The sequence below is a fragment of the Phoxinus phoxinus genome (assembly GCF_949152265.1).
Source record: "Phoxinus phoxinus genome assembly, chromosome: 6".
NCBI lineage: Eukaryota > Metazoa > Chordata > Actinopteri > Cypriniformes > Leuciscidae > Phoxinus > Phoxinus phoxinus.
This window is the reverse complement of record NC_136881.1, coordinates 18,756,280-18,777,101: the sequence shown is the minus strand read 5'-3', so window position 1 is coordinate 18,777,101 and position 20,822 is coordinate 18,756,280.

Below are 20,822 nucleotides of genomic sequence, written 5' to 3'. Positions count from 1 at the left end.
CGCCTCCCGCTAAAGCGGTTCATTCAACTCGCTTTTCTGTTTCCAATTCTGTGTGAATTGCTTTATTTCTGTTTTCTCGTCTGATTATTTTATAATAATTACTGATACTTTAATGCATCTAAATTATTATTCGATATCATTCTGATTTCTTAACCCTTTGGGGACGAATTGGGCGGTACCGCCCAAAATGGCATACTTTTACAAATGTGCAATTATCTTCAAAACTATTAATGATAGAGAGGTGCGGTCTTTTTTGCCGTCTTCCTCAGATTCCGCTGAAAACAGTGATGTCCCGTTTGTATTATACAGACACTTCGCTGTTGCGCAATACCACTGCATAAAAAGGCCAATGAAATCGATGTTGTTAGGCAAATTCCACCAATGGAAAAATTGCCGCTGGGAGGATTTTTTTTTTTACCCAATCAGAGGAAGGTTACCATGACGTATTCTAGCCAATCAGGACTCTGTAGCCTTCAACATGTACAAACAAACAGCGTCATGTGGACGGAGAATGAGACAGATAGCTAACGGAGCGGAGTATTACAGAGCGCACAGAGATCTATATAAGAGAGAGACAGAATAACTTAAATAGCATTATTATTGTATTGTTTTAGCACTTTTATGATGGCAAGCAGTAAGATTTACGGCAGAACAAGCTCTGGAACAGTTAGTGGAAAGTAAATCTGCCAGGTTGTGAGTGTGTCTGTTCTTCAGAGCAAGCAGTTCTCATTTAGTTCGAAGCAGACGCTTTTTCACGCCTGGGACTGTTTGTAAAAAAAGTTCCTTATTTCATTGTTCTTAACACATTTGATTGAACAATTACAAATGGCTGTCAAGCAAAGGGTTTAACAAATATTTTTTTGGTTCAAAAACTGTTCACTATTGTTGTGTGAGGTGTGATTTTCAGTAATAAATGACAAAAATCTAATTTTCGTTTTTGAAATTCTCTCGATTATTGTACATTTTTCACTCATACTTCCTTTATAAACACATTACATGCATGCTTATGTTAGCTTAGGGTCTTCTGAATCCATAGAGACCAAACACATGGTGTTCCATCTCCATTACATATGGTTTATAAGCCCAAATGTAAAAATAGAGAAAACGGACCAAAAAGGGCTTAGTCCCCAGAGGGTTAATTCCCTTACACGCTTATTTAAATTCGAGTTAAACCAGATTTAAATTTTGGATTTAAATTGTGTTTGGCTGTCAGCCACTGTCATCCACTAGAAGGAAACAGCGCCACCGCGTGGCCTTGTGGATACTAAGTCGGTGCCACTCTTTTCCTCCCTTCAGTCTTTTGAAGTGTGTACTTGTTTCGTATTTCCCTTCTGATTATTTCATAATAATTACTGATACTTCAATGTTATCTGGATTATTATAAAATATCACCCTGATTTTTACATTTCTGCACAGGCTTATTTAAATTTGAATTTAAACCAGTTTGAATTTAATTTGAATGAGTTTGTCTGTTCAAACAGGTTGACCGCTGAGAGGAGGTACGCCCCTTTTGTGGGACAGACCCACTACTGCGGCCTGTCTCTTCTTCTGGGGTCATCCTGTCTTTTCATTATTTCATTTTATTAATTTTTTTTTTAGTATTATTCATTTTTTTTTTCTTCAAAAAAAAAGAAAATTATTATTACTTTTTATTCCTAATTGTTCTTATCTCTCTTTTAGGTTAGGTTATTCTGATAATCACCAACATTATCATAATTCCCTTTTTGTTTTACCATTATTTCAAAGCCTTTGCCTTTATTTCTACATACATAATTACTAAACTTGGTTAAACAAGAAAGCCTTAATTGACTTTAACTTTCACCTGTTTACCCCTTTTTGTGTGTTTATGTGTAGTTCTCCCTAGGGCGCTGTGGTGATTTGACAGTCATCTCTGGTTGGTTTCCAGCGAGCGGGGTCACCTGGTCGTCACGACCGACACTGGCCGTGCGTGAGTCTCGGACTCTTCTGTCTCTTACCATTGGGGCGGCACGCAACTGCTACATCAGCAATTTAGCACTCCAAGGGTAAAGTCAACCACGCCAGCTGACACACAAGGCAATTTCGGGACAATTACCTGAACCAGGGCCTGCTGCAGGGGCAGGGTTCCGGGGAAAACCCAATTTTGTCGTGCTGTCTGGCAGTTGACACCTTGGCGTTGCCAGGTTGTGCTTAAGGTCGCAAGTTGTGTGAGAAGGTCGCACCGTGGTACACAGAGTAACAGAGGGCCCGGGTCCACTGCGGTCGAGTGTTCGGGACCGTCGAGAAGGTTGACCGCGCCGCCGGCTCCCACCTGAGTGACCTCATTTCACCCCAGGCAAACTAAATAAGGTAAAACCCATACACTTAGTATAAGCCACAGAATATTAGATATTCCCCGGTCATTTAAGTGTTTGGCCTATATCCTTTTCTCCAAGCCTCACCATCTTCCTAGGTTTTCTACCCCGATAGCCCCCACTCACCTGTAGGCCCTATCGCAAACTCTGGCAGTGGTAATAGACTTAGGCCTCCTTCTTCTCTCTAACACATACTGGGCCCTATCTTGCACCCAGCGCAATTGACTTTGAACACCGACGCATGTATCATTCCTATTTTGCACCCGCGCACAGCGGACTTTTCCCTCCACAGACGCACGTCGGTAAATTAGGGAATGAACTTGCGCTCGCGGGGGCGGTTCAGCGCAAAGAGGAGGCGTGTTCCGGCGCAAAACTGCCCTGGTGCTATTTTCCAGTTTTAGAAAGCAATAGCGCCACAGACCAGGAAAAAAACAGTCTAAAGACAGTGGCGCGTTGCGCGTTAGTGATGTGGTATTTTAAGGGCGCGTGCTTGGCCATAATGCAGTGTGTTAACGCGCATACACTTTGATTCTCTAATAATTATAAACAGACGCAGCAGTTTTCATTTTTGCAAATCATACATTATTACAAGGAAAAATATTAACACACGAGGGAGGTTGTGTCCGTGAAGATGTGAAAAAGATACGCCTGTTTAACCGAAGCTAATTTGGGTGGGTTTCTCCCATCATCCCCATTGTCACTTCTCTCTGTGTTTTACGGCCCTGACGAGAACGTCGGTCTCTTTGGCTGTGAACTGCTCCTGGCGTGCGCTGGCAAATCCGCCGTTATAATAGCAATCCGCCGTGGAACAAGCGCGTCTGCTCTTAAAGGGAATGTGAGAGGACGCTCTGATTGGTTTATGTCACGTTACGCCCAAACCACACCTATGAATAATGAAGCTACTTCAGACCAACCCCTTTTAGATTTGCGCTGGGCGCAAGAGTCATTTATCCGCCGGGAAAATAGCAACAGCGCCTGGATCCGCCCACAAAGTTACTTGCGCTTTGCGCTTTGACACTTGCGTTTCAGATCGTTAAAATAGGGCCCACTGTGTTACTATTGTTTGATCTTATTTCACTTTGATCTGTTCTATCCTTTGTTCTGTTGTGATTTGTTTCTTTCATTTCACCTAGAAACAGTAACCTGAGAGAGCCATCAAGGAAGCTAAGCAGTAGAGTGACCACCAGCAGCCGGGGCCACCACGTGACCCGCCAGGCTACTGCTCGTCACAACCTCTAGTGCAGGTCCTCAGACGACCCAAGTTAATTGGCTCCGCGAACTGTCTAACTGTTGGCATCAGTTAGCCCCAAAATTCTCATAAACGGCATAGCCGTATGATCATAGCTCGTTAACCTTAAAACGAACTTGCATTGGTCTCTTTGTGTGTGTGTTCTGTGTTCTCTCTCGCCTACAGTGTGCCAAGGTCACGGCCGTCCAGTATGGCTGCCCAGTGGGACGAACTCGAGTCGTGGTTGAGAGCCATGACGACCGACTTCCTGCCAAGAGACGCCGCTGACACAGAGCCCCTGAGCCGAGAACAGCTGGACACCGACCTGAACACCCACAGACCTACTACAGCCGACTCCGACACGCCTACTTCGGAGCACGAAACGAGCCCGGTATGGAAGAAGATGTCAACTTCAGGACGCTGTTCCTCCGAAATCTGCATCCCACAGTGAGTCATCACTTAGGCATTCTGGCCTGTCCACGTAGCATGTCCACCCAACAGCTACGAGACTTGGTCCACAAAGCTTACAACAAGCAAAAGACTATTTCCAAAAAGACTGTAAAAGACCCCACAATCGACTCTGTCTCTGAGCACTGCTCAGAGCTAGACACAGAGGGTGCCCAACAGCACCACAGTCACAGACTTTACCACATAGAGTCAAGACCGTTCCAAGCCAGCAGAGGGCAGCACAACCGTGACGGTGCTCGCTCAAAGCATCGGAGCGAGCGCTCTAAGAGATTCTGGGACCAGCATCACCTGCCGTCCAGAACTCCAAGCCCAGAAAGCCGGCCCTGGAACCCCTCTCAACATGCTACTGGTAAGCCCAAGCCTCATCGCACACCAGAAAAACACAGTGCAGCCACGTCGGAGACAGCAGAGATCGTGAGGATGCTGAAAGACTTTCTTCACAAGAAACATCGCAAGAGAGACAAGGACGAACCAGACATTTTATGTCTAAGCATAAGAACTGTAACCAACACACCCTGTCTGACTGCCATCTAACTGAGCCAAGCACCACGAACACTGCTCGTCCCCCACAGACTACAGAGCTAGCTGTCACACCACAAAGTGACAGCTCCGCTCCAGCACCACAGCTGACAGCTGCACACCCTACACGAAACAGCACAACACATCACACCTGGGACCAACATCACAAAGTCCCAGGAAGTGCTGTTCCGGCTAGCTGCCCCCGCAGCAAGCCACACGTCCCTCCCGGGGGCAACCCACCAGACATTGTTATCAAATCGCAACCCATGAACCTTGCTGTTACATCACCACATAGCAGCTCCACTCACTCCCTCCATGCGACTGCCCCCCAGAACACTGTTTGTCAGTCACCAACTAGTGAACTCATTGTTGCATCACAAACTGACAACACCTGCCATTCACTCCAGCTGACAACAACAGCCCCGATGCCACAGTTTCTGGGAAACCTTCTTGAAAGGGGAGTGGCCAGGAAACCCTACCTAGCCTGCACTTTAGAGAAGGAGGTGAAACTTGAAGCCTTGATAGACACAGGAGCAGACCTCACTGTGATCTCATCTCAACTTTTCAAAAGACTCAAAGTTGAAGCTAAGAGACAGAATCGAACTCTTGAATCTCACACTTGTGAACTAAATGTGCATTCATACAGCCAAAATAGCATCCGGTTTGAACAGCTAACTCTAATCCACCTGTCAATAGGTTTTATGTCGCTGACTCACCCTGTGTACGTTTCACCAATGAACACTCATCCACTCATCATTGGCAAAGACCTGCTGGATCGTTTCGAGCCCTTACTGGACTTCAAAAAGCGAACTCTTTGGGCTCAAGTGCCAGAACCTCTCCCCATCCAGTCACACAGGCCACCCGAGCCAGACTGTCAGATCACAGAGGTCACGAGACTTTCCACAGAGCCAGACTGTCAGGTCACACAGTTCATGGGAACTCCCTCAGCCAGTCACAACGACACAGACTTAGCACCAGGTCAAGTTTCAAGTTCGCTACCCTGCACCTTCCAGCTCACAAAAGACTTTAACAACTGCTGTCCCAAGGTCAAGACTGACCTGCAGCTACATGACCAAACTCATGCCCGCGCCAAGCCTGGCGCACTAAACGGAAAGCGGTGGTCACACCCAACCCACCCACCCGCCCTCACAGTTGCAGCGACTACACACTGCATAGAACTTTTACAGGCCACACTGCCTAACCCTGTGCCGCTTACGCGGGCTCCGCTGTCTGCAACACCCAACATAGCGGATATGCGGGCTTCTGACACCACAACAAAGACTTTGCATTGCCACCACTTATGCCCCTCCTACCACCCTCGCCCGCCGTCTAAGCTCACTGACAGCCAGTGCCTCAAACCGCTGCATAACATGCACACGCTTCATGCACACAACATTACGGGTTCTGCACCTGTTGACATCACAGCGCAAAAGCTTGTGATGAACAGTTGCAAAAGGGGGGTCATGCCAATGTTTATCTATGACGCATCATGTGCGGCACAACACAGCACCAGAGCCACTGACGAGACATTTGAGCAAGCGACCGGCTGGCAGAAAGATGTGACAAAACATGGGCCAAGGCGAGCTAAACCTAGCTGCCACCCACAAAGTAAAAGAACTGCCCTGTCCAACCAAAGACAACCCTCGTTTGCCTCTTCCTTCCCTTTCTCTCTCTCTCTCCCTGTCATCTATACCAGGTTGCTGCTGTGGGTCGTCATGCTGTGCTGTCAGCCATCCAGAGGACAGCTGCCACCAAGAGAACAACTGAGACTCCTGATCACCGACTGCGGAACCTACACTCAGCCAGTGTATGGTCGACTCATCCAGTCCCGCCCGGTCTACAGAGCACACTACCCCATCACCGCAGCCCCATACATCTGGGCAAGTGCCCAACAGACAGAGGACTCCCTCTCTCATGCCAAGCCCAAGGTCGAACACATGCTCAACCAACTTGAGGAAGTGACTGTTACACAATCAGGACTCCTAAGCACCAACCACCGCTCCAAACGGTTCCTGGGAGCGTTGCTCGGAGCCGTAGCTGCCGCCAGAACTCTTTTTAACATTGGTATGTCCAGTGTCAACGCAGCGAACCAGACTGTGAACTCCATGAAACCGCTGTTTAGTATCTTCCAGAATGACTTTGCCCAGACTCCGCTGATTACAGCGCTAACGACAGACATGCTGTGGGAGGTCAGCTCCTCCAAAGACAGCCTAGCCACAGGTGTAATCCCACCGTACCTGAAACTCTTAAGCCTTGTGCGAACTGTGCTGGCTTCCAGCATCACCACGCCAGCTGACCCTTTTCAAACACACCTTGCTCACTCTCTGGGTTGCGCCACCCCACTTCACGTCAACCCCGAGCAGAGAGAAGTGGGTTTTCTCCTGAACCTACCCATCATCGAGTCAAACCGAGCCTACAGGCTCAAAGACATTGTCAACATCGGGTCCTGGAAAAGCAGGACCCAGTTCAAGATATGCACTCCAGACGTGGTGGCCTACCACGACAGCGACACCCTGCTGTACCCGGCCCCAAACCTGCACAGGTGCACCTTGACCAAAGACATTCACTATCTCTGCCCTAGCAAGCCTTTCCTCAGAAACAACACTGAAGGAATCTGCGAGTTGCAACCCCTGGTCAGCCACACACGCTGCCCTGCTGAAGCTAAGCCTCGCACACAAGTCACAGAAACACAAGCAAAGATTGTAGGTGAACGATGGCTGGCTAACACACCTGCGCACACAGCCACTGTCACTCACGAACAGCATGATACAACCAGCCGTGTCAACCTGCTCAGCCAGAGTATGCCGACTCAAGTACCGACAGGTGCCATCTCACACCTTGGTAACCTGTCATGGTACCATCTTCCGAGCAAAGAGTACCAGACAGCACTGGAACTCCCATCCTTTAAGAACTACAACGTCACCTTAGATCCAGAAGGAGATCTCTGGTTTGAGAAAAGGGGGTCCCAACTCACGAACATTGCTCCTGTCAACACAGCCCTCCAAGCATGGGCAACCGCCAAAGCCTGAATGCCTCGCCTGTGTCCAAACCTGGACCGCAGCTGATACTGTTGTATCTTTCCAAGGTCACTGACCACGCCCCGACACTCGTCTTGGCCGTCATCCTGCACCAGACTCAACGAGATGCCAACATCCACAGTCAAGCTCACGAACTCCGTGTCGGAAGGTTTCACACGGAATCCCCGGAAAGGGGGTGCCAAACCATCAGTCTAGCAAACCACCTGTCATCCATTGTGCTAAGTTGTTGTTCGATGAAGTCCATCCCCTGACTTAATCGAACAAAAAGGGGGAATATGTAGCAACATTGACTGAGTGAATCGTGATTCTCTAATACATTTCATTCGTTGTGTGACCAGACGAGAGCGTGGTCTCTTTCGTCCATTCCAACACACACACACACACAAAGAGACATGTAACAGGACACCCAAAATTCCTCACACCAAGGAACACATGTAACAGGACACCCATGTCTCCAGAGAGATAAGCACACACACACACCAAGAGACCTCAACAAATGGACTTGATATTTTTGTGTTGCCATTTATGTGTCACGACCGATGTGGAATTGATTTCAATATCAGTATGTATTAATTAAACTTTAAAATGTCTAGACTAATGCATAATAATCAAACGTTGTATTCCTAACCGTAACCTGAATGTGTTTGATACCATTTTAAATCTTGAAATCTAACGGAGTTGAATCTCGATAATAGACTGTAATGGTATGATTATTTCGATATGAATTCTTTCCAGTCATAGAAATGACTAGTCCCGGAGCTCTGTCATAAACTACACAGACTGGGGTCTTGACAGGACAAAGGAAAAGTCTCCCGCTCTCAGATCACTGAAGGTTATTGGCTGATCACGCCGAACGAAGGCGTGACCCATACCGTCTTTAAAAGAGAGCCAAAGCTCCTCCTCGCTCCTCTCGCTTCCTGCCTTCCTCGTCTGCTCGTCATGTGAACAGTCTGCGATATCGACTCCTCCGGAGTCCGTCTGCTTTTATTTTCTTTATAAAGTTTCTTTTGTTTCCCTTTTCAAATTCTCCTTGGTTCGTTTCCACCTACGAGTCGAACGAACGAAGCCTGATTTCCTTCAGTAACATATCACTTCCACAAGAGACCTTCTTCAAAACTCTGTCCTAGGAGACACGAGCGCGCGCACTCTGCTCCGAGAACACGCGCAGGCTGGACACGGCTCGTGCACACAAACGAACTTTGCAAGTATCAAACTCTAACGAGTTTTAATGTTTTAAGGTTTGTTTCGATTGTTGGTTCTCTCACAGGTCTGTGATTTCGTTATTCTATGATGATTCTCTCTCTCACCCTACAACCTCAGCGCGTGCTTCAGCACGGCGCGCCCCTCCTCAGAACTTTATCTCTCTCACTTTCTCTCTCTCATCTGTTATTCGTCTTGTTTGTCCACACGTAAGATATGTACAAACCTATAATCACTATGTGTAGTAGTCCATATATTCTGTAGTTGTGCATTTATTAAAACCATATATTATATGACTGTTTCTGAATGTTGAAAGTTAATAAATACGAGTCAATGAGGTTTACGATCTAAGAGCTACCGCGCTCAATAATTAACTACATTAAGTAGTTTAATTTTATAAACCCCGGAAAATTAATGTCCACGACCAGAAAGTTAATATTTCTTGGAGTTTATAATAAGGGATAACTTTGTTGAGAGATTGATGGATTGATCTTTGATGGTTTTGCAGGACAAACACCTCTTTGATCATTACATGAATTTCCCTTAAAGGTTATCTCATAATCGAAGTTAAATAAGATTATTGATATATGAATGAGGAATTATAAGACGTTGTGATCGATTATTCATATATTCATATAATCTATACATTTTCAATTTCGATAATTTAATGTAACTGTAATATGCAAAATATTAATCATATTCATGATTAGTTATTAAAATTCCCTATAGGTAATTTGAGCTAATTCATACGGACCCAGAGTCCGAAGCATAAGGCATATACACTACAACCGCTCTGTTTTTTTCTGGATCTGCCTCCTGTAGCAGTCACAATGTGTCCAAGGAACTTCAGAGAAGTACAGAAGAAATGTGTTTTCTTCATATTAACAGTCAGGTTGGCCTTTTTCAGTTTATCCAAAACAGCCTGGATGTCCTGGAAGTGCTGTTCCATTGATGAAGAGTAAATGATTATATCGTCCAAATAGACGAAACAGATCTTTCGCTGTAGCTCTCCCAGGACTCTCTCCATCAATCGCTGGAAGGTCGCTGGTGCATTTGTGAGGCCAAAAGCCATGACCTTGAAATTAAATAGCCCCTGACTGCAAATGAAGGCAGTTTTATCTTGACTGTCCTCTTCCATTCGAACCTGCCAATATCCACTGTTGAGGTCCAGGGTGGAAAAAACAACAGCACCACTCAAGGACTCAAGAATTTCCTGGATTGTAGGAAGTGGATAGGCATCTGATTGAGAGACTGAATTTACCTTTCGGTAGTCCACGCAGAAACGGTAACCACCAGTTTTTTTGGGAATCAATACCACGGGAGAAGACCATGCGGAGGAGGAAGGCTCGATGACATCAGCAGCTAACATCTCATCAATCAGCTGTTTGATAACCTTCTGCTTCGTAGGAGAAACACGATAAGGCTTTTGTCTTATAGGAACATCTTGGGTAACATAAACTCTGTGTGTCAAAACACTTGTTTTACCCAAAACATCTGTGCAGACATCTGAATTCTGTTTAAGTTGTATCAGAAAACGTTCCATTCCTCTTTCATCTAGGCAGGTGTTTTGGCATGCTACATGCAGATGGTTTGGTTCTTCCTTTGTGGTAATGGGGGGAAGAGCAGAAAAAAGAGCAAGAGGGGAAGAATTATGCCAGTCATGGAAGTGAGCATAATTTTTCAGGAAATAATATTTTTGATCAGGACGAAACCAATAGACATTGTTTATTTGTGATAATCTTAGGCTAGCCCTGTATTATTATGGTCTAACCCGCACGGCTACTGACAATAATGCAGCGCAATATGAAAGACTTCGTCTTAGGTTTAACAACCTATGAAAATAATAGTGAACAATATGAAACTAAAACGACATAGCCTAAGCTTAATTTAAAATGGCTTAGGAACTATATGCTATTTAGAGGTGGATAAACGCACTTTAGAGGTGGATAAACGCACTTTAGAGGTGGATAAACGCAATTTCAGAATTTTGGGAGGTGCCCAAACGGCGTTTATGTGCGTTTAGCCTCCACTACATCCCTGTTTACAGGAATCAACTGCTGGGGTAGAGATGTGGAGAAAGGATGAGTAGGTGATACAGTGCTAACAGTAGGATGATTATCATGGTTACCTTTAACAGGATTTAAACTTTTTTGACCTTTATAGTTTTTAATCCTAGCAGGACCACCCTGAGGACAAGAATTCGGAGCGTGAGGGCCCTTACACCGCCAACAGAAGGGAGATTTAGAGGAGTCCTGTGGTACTGAAGCTGTTACAGGGTTATTCAACTGAACCGGAGCAGGAGTAGTTACTCTGATTTTCAAAGGTTTTTTCCGTTGTTCGTATTGTAGCTGGTTTTCCTTGTCCTTTTCCAGCTGTTGCCCAAGTCGGACTAAACCATCAACAGAAGTAACTCCATTACTTCAAAGTTGACTTGCCATCTGAGGATTGATGTTCTTCAAGATCAGCTTAATAACTTCATCCTCTTCAATTTGTGGTTTCCAGCGTTTGCAGAGAGCTCGGTACATGTAAGCAAAATCTCTTATGCTCTCACCTTCCTGCTGTACACGTGTTCTTACTCTCTCCGCCAACTCATCCTCATAATATTCTGACAAGAAAGCAGCAAGAAACTTAGCTTCAAACTCCTGCCAAGTGGTTTTCTCAAGTCGTGCAACATCCCACCAGTCTCTAGCTCAGGGATAGGCAACTCCGGTCCTGGAGGGCCACTGTCCTGCAGAGTTTAGCTCCAACCCTAATTAAACACACCTGAACAATGCAATCAATGTTTTTAGGATTACTAGATAGATACAGGCAGGTGAGTTGTTGTCAGGGCAGAAGCTAAACTCTGCAGGAAAGTGGCCCTCCAGGACCGGAGTTGCCTATCCCTGATCTAGCTGTTCCATGGAGCACATTCCGGAGTGTTGCTATTAATTCTTCATCAGAAAGAGGGTGGAGAGCCATAAAATCATAACATTTCTCCAGAAAGATCAAAGGATAATCACAGTCTTCTAATCGACCAAAGCATGGGAACTGGATTTTCACGGGCTGTTTCCCCAAAAAAACGTCCTCTACCTTCAGCAACTGAAGTAACCAATTCACTTGTGGGAGTAAGCTCAGTGTATCCCAGTCCACATTGAAATGTTGAATGGAGTCGCTGTAATCTGGTATTCACCACCAGCATTTCCACCACAGTAAGCGGATGGTGACGTCATTGTTGGTACAGAAACATTTGCTTTCACTGTGCTTTGCTGGGATGACTTGAGAGCTTCAAGGTCTATAGCTAATTGATGAAAATGTTGTGTGCACTGGTGGAGTTCATTCTGTAGATTACAATTTGAACTTGTCTGAGCAAGAAAGGTGTTCATTTGTTGAGTATATTGATCAGTGGTCTTTTGTATGAGATCCAGAGTATTAGCCATTGGTTCCATGACTGTATTGAAATCCTTCAATACCTCTGCATGATAATTCTTTAGTCGCCAATGCAGCATGTTATTAAACTCTTTCTTGAAATGCTCAAACTGGTTATTCATAAGCTGTTTCATTTCTGTTGTTTGTTTCACAGACGCAGTATCCACATGCAAGGTGAAAGTATCTATGGTGTTTTTCAGCTCTCCAACTTCAGTGAACAAGGTGTCTTTTAGACTCTGGTATTTTGTTCTGGTCATTTGACTCAATTGCTGAAGTGTCAGAGTGTCCATGAATCCAGTTGTAAAGGTATGAGATTTTCACGGTATGATAATCGTCTCAGAAAATATCACGGTTTCACGGTATACGATATTAAACTATCATTATTATCATAATCATAATCAGCTACAATGACCCTTAAATGAATAAAAACAGATATGGTTTTTGGTTGAACATGGTTTATTGTAACAAACTTTTTTTTATGAAAATAAGAAAACTTTATGGAAGTATGAATCTACCTTTTGGAATAAAAATAAAAATAAAGCTGCACATCTCCCATTTGAACAAAATAAGGAATAAGTTATTTATCTTTATATTAGACAACAATAAACAAAACTGTCCTTCCTCTTTAATATGGGAGACAAAAATGTGCAGGGTCATGTTTGTTAATATTTTCCTGAGATTATCATAGCAGCAAGCATTTCTTTGCTTTTTTCAGGTCAGGTTATGATGAAGAAACTTACTACTACTGTTTCCTGCTATTTCCCAATTTTCTCCTCTTTCTGCTTGAGGATGTTCTCTATCCAAAGGAACTTTTGCAAGATTCACAGCTTCTTCCACACATGCCTCAACTGTGTCATCCAGGTTTTTACAGAAGCTTCCCTTAAATCGGGCATCCACGAAGCTGGAGATTTGTAGCACTCGTTCCACCTGCTCTGTGTATCTCCCTTGCAAGTCTTCTCTCATTACTTGCTTCATCTGTCTGATTAGTAGATTGTCTTCAGCTTGCTCAGATAGGATTTCACTGCAAATGTGCTCCAGTACCGGTGTGAGTGAGGACAGTGTGACCCGTTTCTCCGATGCCAGGGCATCAGTGAGGTCATAGAGTGGTTGAAGGAGCTGATTGACATTCTTAAGAGTGGCAATGTCATTGTCTTTTGGCATGAAATGCCATGTACTTCTGTCACTAGCCAGGACTGCACAGACAGCTTGTTGTTGCTCCAGGAACCTGGAGATCATCTCATAAGTTGATCACCACCTTGTTACCACGTCATGGATGAGGGCATGCTCAGGGAGTTCCAGGTCTGCCTGTTTTTTTAAATTCTCTTTTCCTTTTCCAACTCCGAGAAAATCCTTGAATCAAGTGTCTGCATGCCCTTACTGCAGATTTAACCCTTTGGATCTTCAAGGCTTTGCTAATGGCCAGATTTCAATTGTGACCAAAACAAGTGAGCCAAACACATGGGAACTCTGCAAAGGCCTTCATCATATTGCTTGCATTGTCTGTGGTAATTCTGCACAGACTTTCTTTTGAAATCTTCCATTCCTGGAGCATACTATCAAATATCTCGGAGATGTTTTCTGAGGTGTGGTCTTCAGGAAAAAAATGAGACTCCAAACAATGGCACTTAAGCTGCCAATCTGAGGAGAGGTAGTGGACTGTAAAACTTATGAATGGCTCCCCACCTCCACTACTGCTGGTCCACAGGTCTGTGGTGGCTGAAATCCACACAGCTTCCTTCAGCTGTTCTTCAACACTGGCCCTTACCTCATTGTACATGCGAGGGATTTCATTGGTTGAAAAGTATGTTCTTGATGGTACCTTGTACATTGGGACTGCCTTCTTCATCAGGTGAAGAAAGCCAGGTTTTTCCACTACTCTAAAGGGCATCATGTCTTTAGCAATGAAATAAGCTACAGCATGATTCAATTATTTCGCTTGTTTGGATGTAGGATCTAACTTGATTCCTTTTGCAAGTGACTGTGTTGACAGTTGGTTGAGCTGGATCAGGAAGCGTCTTTGCAGAGGTAGTTTGACCCTAAAGAATTAACAGAATTATGAACATTATTAGCATGTAAACAATTAGCATGTAACTACATATACAATTCAATTCAATTCAATTCAAGTTTATTTGTATAGCGCTTTTCACAATACATATTGTTTCAAAGCAGCTTTACAGAAAATGCATTTCAAAAATATACATACAAAAATACAGTTAGTTAATCATAAAATTTAGGGCATAACATATCGCCGGCGTTGGGTCGTCTCTTCACAGGCGTCGAGTCGTCTCATCACAGGCGTTGGGGCATCTGAAGTCTCCATGAGAGGCTGGATACATAACTGGAGCTGACAAACTCTATTTGAGTTATAGGGACAGGCGTCCCGAGATAACAACAAAAAAGGCAGATGGGAAATAATTAGCGTAGCTGCTGTTCATAATATGAATGCATTTGATCTGATTTAACTGTAGTAAAAAAGGTATGAGATGCATCATGTGAATGCTTGGCTAAAGAGATGCGTCTTTAATCTAGTTTTAAACTGGGAGAGCGAGTCTGAACCTCGGACAATATCAGGAAGGCTATTCCAGAGTTTAGGAGCTAGATGTGAAAACGCCCTCCCTCCTTTAGTGGACTTAGTTATCCTAGGTACGACCAGAAGCCTCGAATTTAGCGATCTTAAAGAGCGCGATGGATTATATGGCGATAGAAGATCTCTTAAATACACAGGAGCTAAACCATTTAGGGCTTTATAAGTCAGTAACAATACTTTGTAATTGATACGGAACTTAATAGGTAACCAGTGTAGAGATGATAAAATTGGTGTTATATGATCATATTTTCTTGACCTAGTAAGAACTCTAGCAGCTGCATTTTGGACTAACTGTAGCTTGTTTACGGAGGATGCAGGACAACCAGCTAATAAAGCATTACAGTAATCTAGTCTCGAGGTCATGAATGCATGAACTAACTTTTCTGCATCAGAAACTGATAGCATATTACGTAGCTTAGCAATGTTTCTAAGGTGGAAAAAGGCTGTTCTTGTGACATTTGAAATATGATTTTCAAAAGACAAGTTGCGGTCTAGTATAACACCCAGGTCTTTTACTGTAGAGGATAAAGTAACAGGACGTCCATCTAGATTAAGGTTGTATTGTAAGAGGTTTTGTGGGCAGTTTTTTGGACCAATCAGTAATACCTCCGTTTTATCTGAATTTAATAGAAGAAAATTACACGTCATCCAATATTTTATATCTTTAACACACTCTGTCATTTTAGATAATTTAGTGTTATCATCTGGTCTTGATGAAATATATAATTGAGTGTCATCAGCATAACAGTGGAAACTTATTCCATGTTTTCTTATAATATTACCAAGTGGCAGCATATAAATTGAGAATAGCAGGGGGCCTAATACAGATCCCTGCGGCACTCCATAATTTACTGACGTTATCTTTGATTTTTCCCCATTTAAATGGACAAAATGGTAACGGTCTGATAGGTACGATCTAAACCAGCTTAATGCCTGTCCCTGAACACCAGTGTAATTTTGAAGTCGATCTAAGAGTATTTTATGATCTATAGTGTCAAACGCAGCACTAAGATCAACTAAGATATACACACATAATAAACCAACAACATGGATTTAAATAGGAAATTTAAATAACTTGGATGGGGTAAACTAATACAAAATGTAAAAATACTGAAACATGTCTAATAAATTGTATTACATTTTTTTTTTAATTTATTAATTATTATTTAAGAACAATAGAGTCTTTATGAAATGTATATGTATTTCCTCAGAAATTCTGGGTTGTCTGATATAACTGGTCTGGATTCTGTGATTGAATACAAAATTTATTTTTGAAAATGCAATCAGATAAAATGTAACAACTTTTGTTTATTCTACACAAGAGAGGTTTACTAAATTAAAACATGGGCAAAAAAAACTATACACAATAGTAATATATTTCAGTCATTATTTCTTCAGGCTAAACCAAACTCTTTTTTACAGGTTGTACTGAACACCTATGAGTTTCAGTCAGTGTATTTCAACGGTCCCCAACCCCCGGGCCGCGGACCGGTACCGGTCCGTAGGTCATTTGGTACCGGGCCGCACAAAAAGAATAAATAACTTACATTATTTCCCCCCCAAAAAAATAAAAAAAAAAAATAATTGTTATTTATTTATTTTATTTATTATCTGAGTCTGAACGATGTTTTATTTAGAAAAATAATACATTTTAAAATAATAAAATCTCTCCGTTACATCCGTCTATGAATCTCTCTTGGCGCATAGCAACGCTTGTCTCGGTCACGTGATACGTTACCACTAAAAAATAAACCCACAAGCTAGCAAAATGAGTAAAAAACAAACTTTCTCTGGAAAGTTTCTTTGCGAATGGGAAACGGCCCAGTGAGGAGACAGATGAAGAGCCTACGACTTCCAAGAAAAAGAAAGCTGCATTTAACAGACAATACCAGGAGTCCTATTTGAAATTTATCGCAACAGGTGATTTACACGCACCAAGCCCGCTCTGCATAATATGTGGCAACCAGCTCTCTAATGAGGCAATGAAGCCTTCAAAACTGCTTCGCCACTTGGAGACCAAGCACCCCGCATTAAAAGACAATTCTTTTGAGTATTTTGAAAGAAAAAAGTTTGAACAAGAAGGCCAGAAGCAATTGCTGAGGGCCACCACATCAATAAATGCGAGTGCACTGAGAGCATCATACTTGGTGGCTAACCGTATTGCTAAGGCTAAGAAACCATTCACTATTGGTGAAGAATTGATCCTTCCCGCCACAAAAGACATTTGTCGTGAACTTCTAGGAGACGCTGCGGTTAAAAAGATAGCACAGATGCCTCTTTCGGCTAGCACTGTCACTCGGCGCATTGACGAAATAGCAGAGGACATTGAAACACAATTGTTGGAGAGGATAAATACATTACCGTGGTACGCACTCCAGGTTGACAAGTCTACAGATATTGACAACAAGGCAATACTACTTGTTTATGTGCGATATCTTTATCAGGAGGATGTGCATGAGGATATGTTATGTGCACTATCGTTGCCAACCAAAACCACAGCCGCAGAACTATTCAAGTCGCTGGATGACTATATATCAGGAAAACTGAAATGGTCCTTTTGTGTTGGCAAATGCACAGACGGAGCTGCTGCCATGACTGGACGGCTGTCTGGTTTAACTGCTCGGATTAAAGAGGTTTCACCTGAATGTGAGTCTACACATTGTGTCATTCACAGGGAAATGCTGGCTAGCCGAAAAATGCCACCGGAACTTAACAGTGTATTGAATGATGTTATTAAAGTTATTAACCACATCAAAGCACACGCCCTTAACTCGCGTCTGTTCGAGCAGCTTTGTGAGGAGATGGATGCGGAGCACAGGCGCCTTCTCTTATACACAGAAATAAGATGGTTATCCCGAGGGAGATTGCTGGCCAGAGTGTTTGAATTACGAGAGCCGCTGCAGAGATTTCTCTCAGAAAAAAAGTCACTGCTGGCAGCACATTTCAGTGACGAGGAATGGGTCGTAAAAAATCGCTTACTTATGCGACATATTCAACCTGCTCAATGAACTCAACCTGTCACTTCAGGGGAAAATGACAACAGTCTTCAAGTTGGCAGATAAAGTAGCTGCATTTAAAGCCAAACTTGATTTGTGGGGACGGCGCGTGAACAGAGGTATATTTGACACGTTTCCAACATTGGCAGGGATTTTAAAAGAGTCTGAGCCCGAGCCTTTATTCTCCCAGCTGGTGCACGATCACCTGACTTCGCTTTTAAAAGAGTTTGAGCGCTACTTCCCAACCACAAAAGACCCACGAACTGCCAATGAATGGATTCGCGACCCATTTGTCAACAAACCAGGTGAATCCAGCATGTCTTTGCAAGATGAAGATCAACTGCTGGAGATCGCAAGTGACGGCAGCCTTAAAAGTGTGTTCGAGACAACAACTCTGCCGGTGTTCTGGATAAAAGTCATGGCAGAATACCCTGAGATCGCCACAACAGCACTCAAAACCCTGTTGCCATTTCCGACATCCTATCTGTGTGAAGCGGGGTTTTCGGCAGTGACAGCAACCAAAACAAAACTACGGAGTAGACTGGACATAAGCAACACACTTCGGGTGTCCTTGTCTCCCATTAGCCCTAGATGGGACCGTCTCGTTACAGAGAAACAGGCTCAGGGCTCCCACTGATTGAGCGTTATGGTGAGTTGTATTTTTCATGCCCTTTATATTTGTTTTTGTGGTGTATCTTATTTTGAAGGCATGTTTAAACGTTACCATAGCGACCTGAGAGCGTTAGGGAGGGCAGAGAGGATGTTATTCATGTTATGTTGTTGGCGCGATGTTACGAAGACGCTGCTAATAAAGTTGCGAGTATCAACACATTGGATTCACGTTTATTATTATATTTAAATAATACCCCAGTTTTTATGCCGATCGTATCATTTTATTTTGTTGTATTTATCCACCACACCTTAAAGGCCGGTCTGTGAAAAAATTGTCTGATATCAAACCGGTCCGTGGCGCAAAAAAGGTTGGGGACCGCTGGTGTATTTGATGATTATTCTTTTAAAAAACAATTATAAAATGCTCATTAAGTGTTCTATGTCTGGATATGTTCATGTGTTCACGTCTTCACATAGTGGGTGAGACAGCAGATGCTTTAAAAACCATGAGCATCATGCGTACTTGAGTGTGTACTAGATCTACTAGACGAAACGGCGCTGCTCATTCATACAGAGACACGCTGAATATAGAATTAAGGTGGTCGCACACCAGTCTTTTTGCACTGTATATTCACTGACACGCACATCGCGATTTGATTTACTGCACAGCTATATTTTTATTTATTCATCCATCTAGTATCTATCAAATCGCACATTTTACGTGGCATCTGTATTGTAACGCAAAAAGACTAGTGTGCGTCTTTTTGATAGACCGGGATTCCCTCAGCATGACAGAAATAATATGGCCTTAAGTTATAAAAGTTATGAATTACCTTTATCTTCACGGAGGGATGGTGTTCCCGAATATGGGAGAACATGTTCGACGTGTTTCCTCCTTTTGCAGCCACTCCTCGTCCACATATCTTGCAAACTGGATATCCATCTTCAAGGATCGTTTTTCGGATATCCAAAATATTCCCATACTGCAGATTTAAATATTTTTTTCGGCGGGATATAGAGATTCGCAGCCTCTGTCTCGGACATTTTCAGTGCTGTACAGGTATGGGTGGAGTCTAAGCAGTCAAGCTGAATGAAGTTGCATGCGGCAGTGCGGGTGAATTCTGGTGTAATTTTTTTTTTTTTTTTTTTTTTTACCGCGGATAAGCAAATGTGCACAATATGATAATCGCACATGTCAATATCGCGATAAACCGCCATACCGGTATACCGTTACAACCCTACCGTCAATCCAGTTCAGGTTTTGGAAGTACCACTCGCACTGTTTGCCCCGCTGCGTCTCAACGAACATCAGCTAGTCACACAATGACGAGGATATACAATACTCCTTTTAGTGATCCAGAGCGCGATCGATTAGAGCGCCGACGATTAACACTTTTGCCGCGGATAAAACAATAAATCGCCGCGGGAGTCTTCTAGTGGAGCTCCGCGAGGTACACTCAAATGCCTTTCAACAGCCGCCTCCATCCATTTAGAGCGACGCACGTCACCCAGATAAAGGTAACTGGGGGCAGGACCAAAGACGTCACCATCTTCGTCACTATCTTACAGATGAATGATGACTGATAAATCGAGTACAAAGTAACATTTAATTGCATTTTAATTATTTATTTATGATGACATCGTCACAGCACATAACTATAGAATTAATTCTTGATGCGCACGTGAGCGCCGTCAGCGTTTATCACAGGTTTGCATTTAAAGTCTGTTTAGAGAGAACGGTGTCATCTTAGCGGCCCCTAATTTAATAACAAATTATCCTTTCGACGGAAGTGAATCAATCAAAACGTACTCGGTTACCTAACGTCGGTTAAGAACCACGTCTGATTCTCCCATCGGGGGGCTATGAGGAGCACCAAATGACGCATTTCCCTGATTCTCTTGATTACCTGTGGTAACATTGAGACCGGAGGGAACGCATATAACGGGCATCTGGGCCATGTCTGGGCCAGAGCGTCCTCGTTCTTCGAAAAGAACCTTGGGCAGTGGGCGTTGTCTATCGACGCGAATAGGTCGACTTTCGCCCTGCCAAAACGGCGCCACAATAACTGGACTGACTGTGGGTGCAGGGACCATTCCCCAAGGGGAACGTTCTCCCTGGACAGTTTGTCCGGGCCGTCGTTCAGGCGTCCTGGGACATGCGCGGCTCTGAGCGAGCGCAAAGAGTGCTGCGCCCAAACGAGCAGGCGTTCCACCAGATTGCAGAGGGTTCTGGATCTGACACCGCCCTGGCGGTTCACGTATTATACTACAGACATGTTGTCTGTGCGAACCAGTACGTGGTGGCTCCGCAGATATGGGAAGAAGTATTTTAAGGTGTTCTCGACCGCTATCATCTCCAGACAGTTTATATGGAGGCGCTTCTCCGTGTCTGACCAGAGGCCGAAGACCGGTCTGCCCTCAAAAATACCGCCCCAA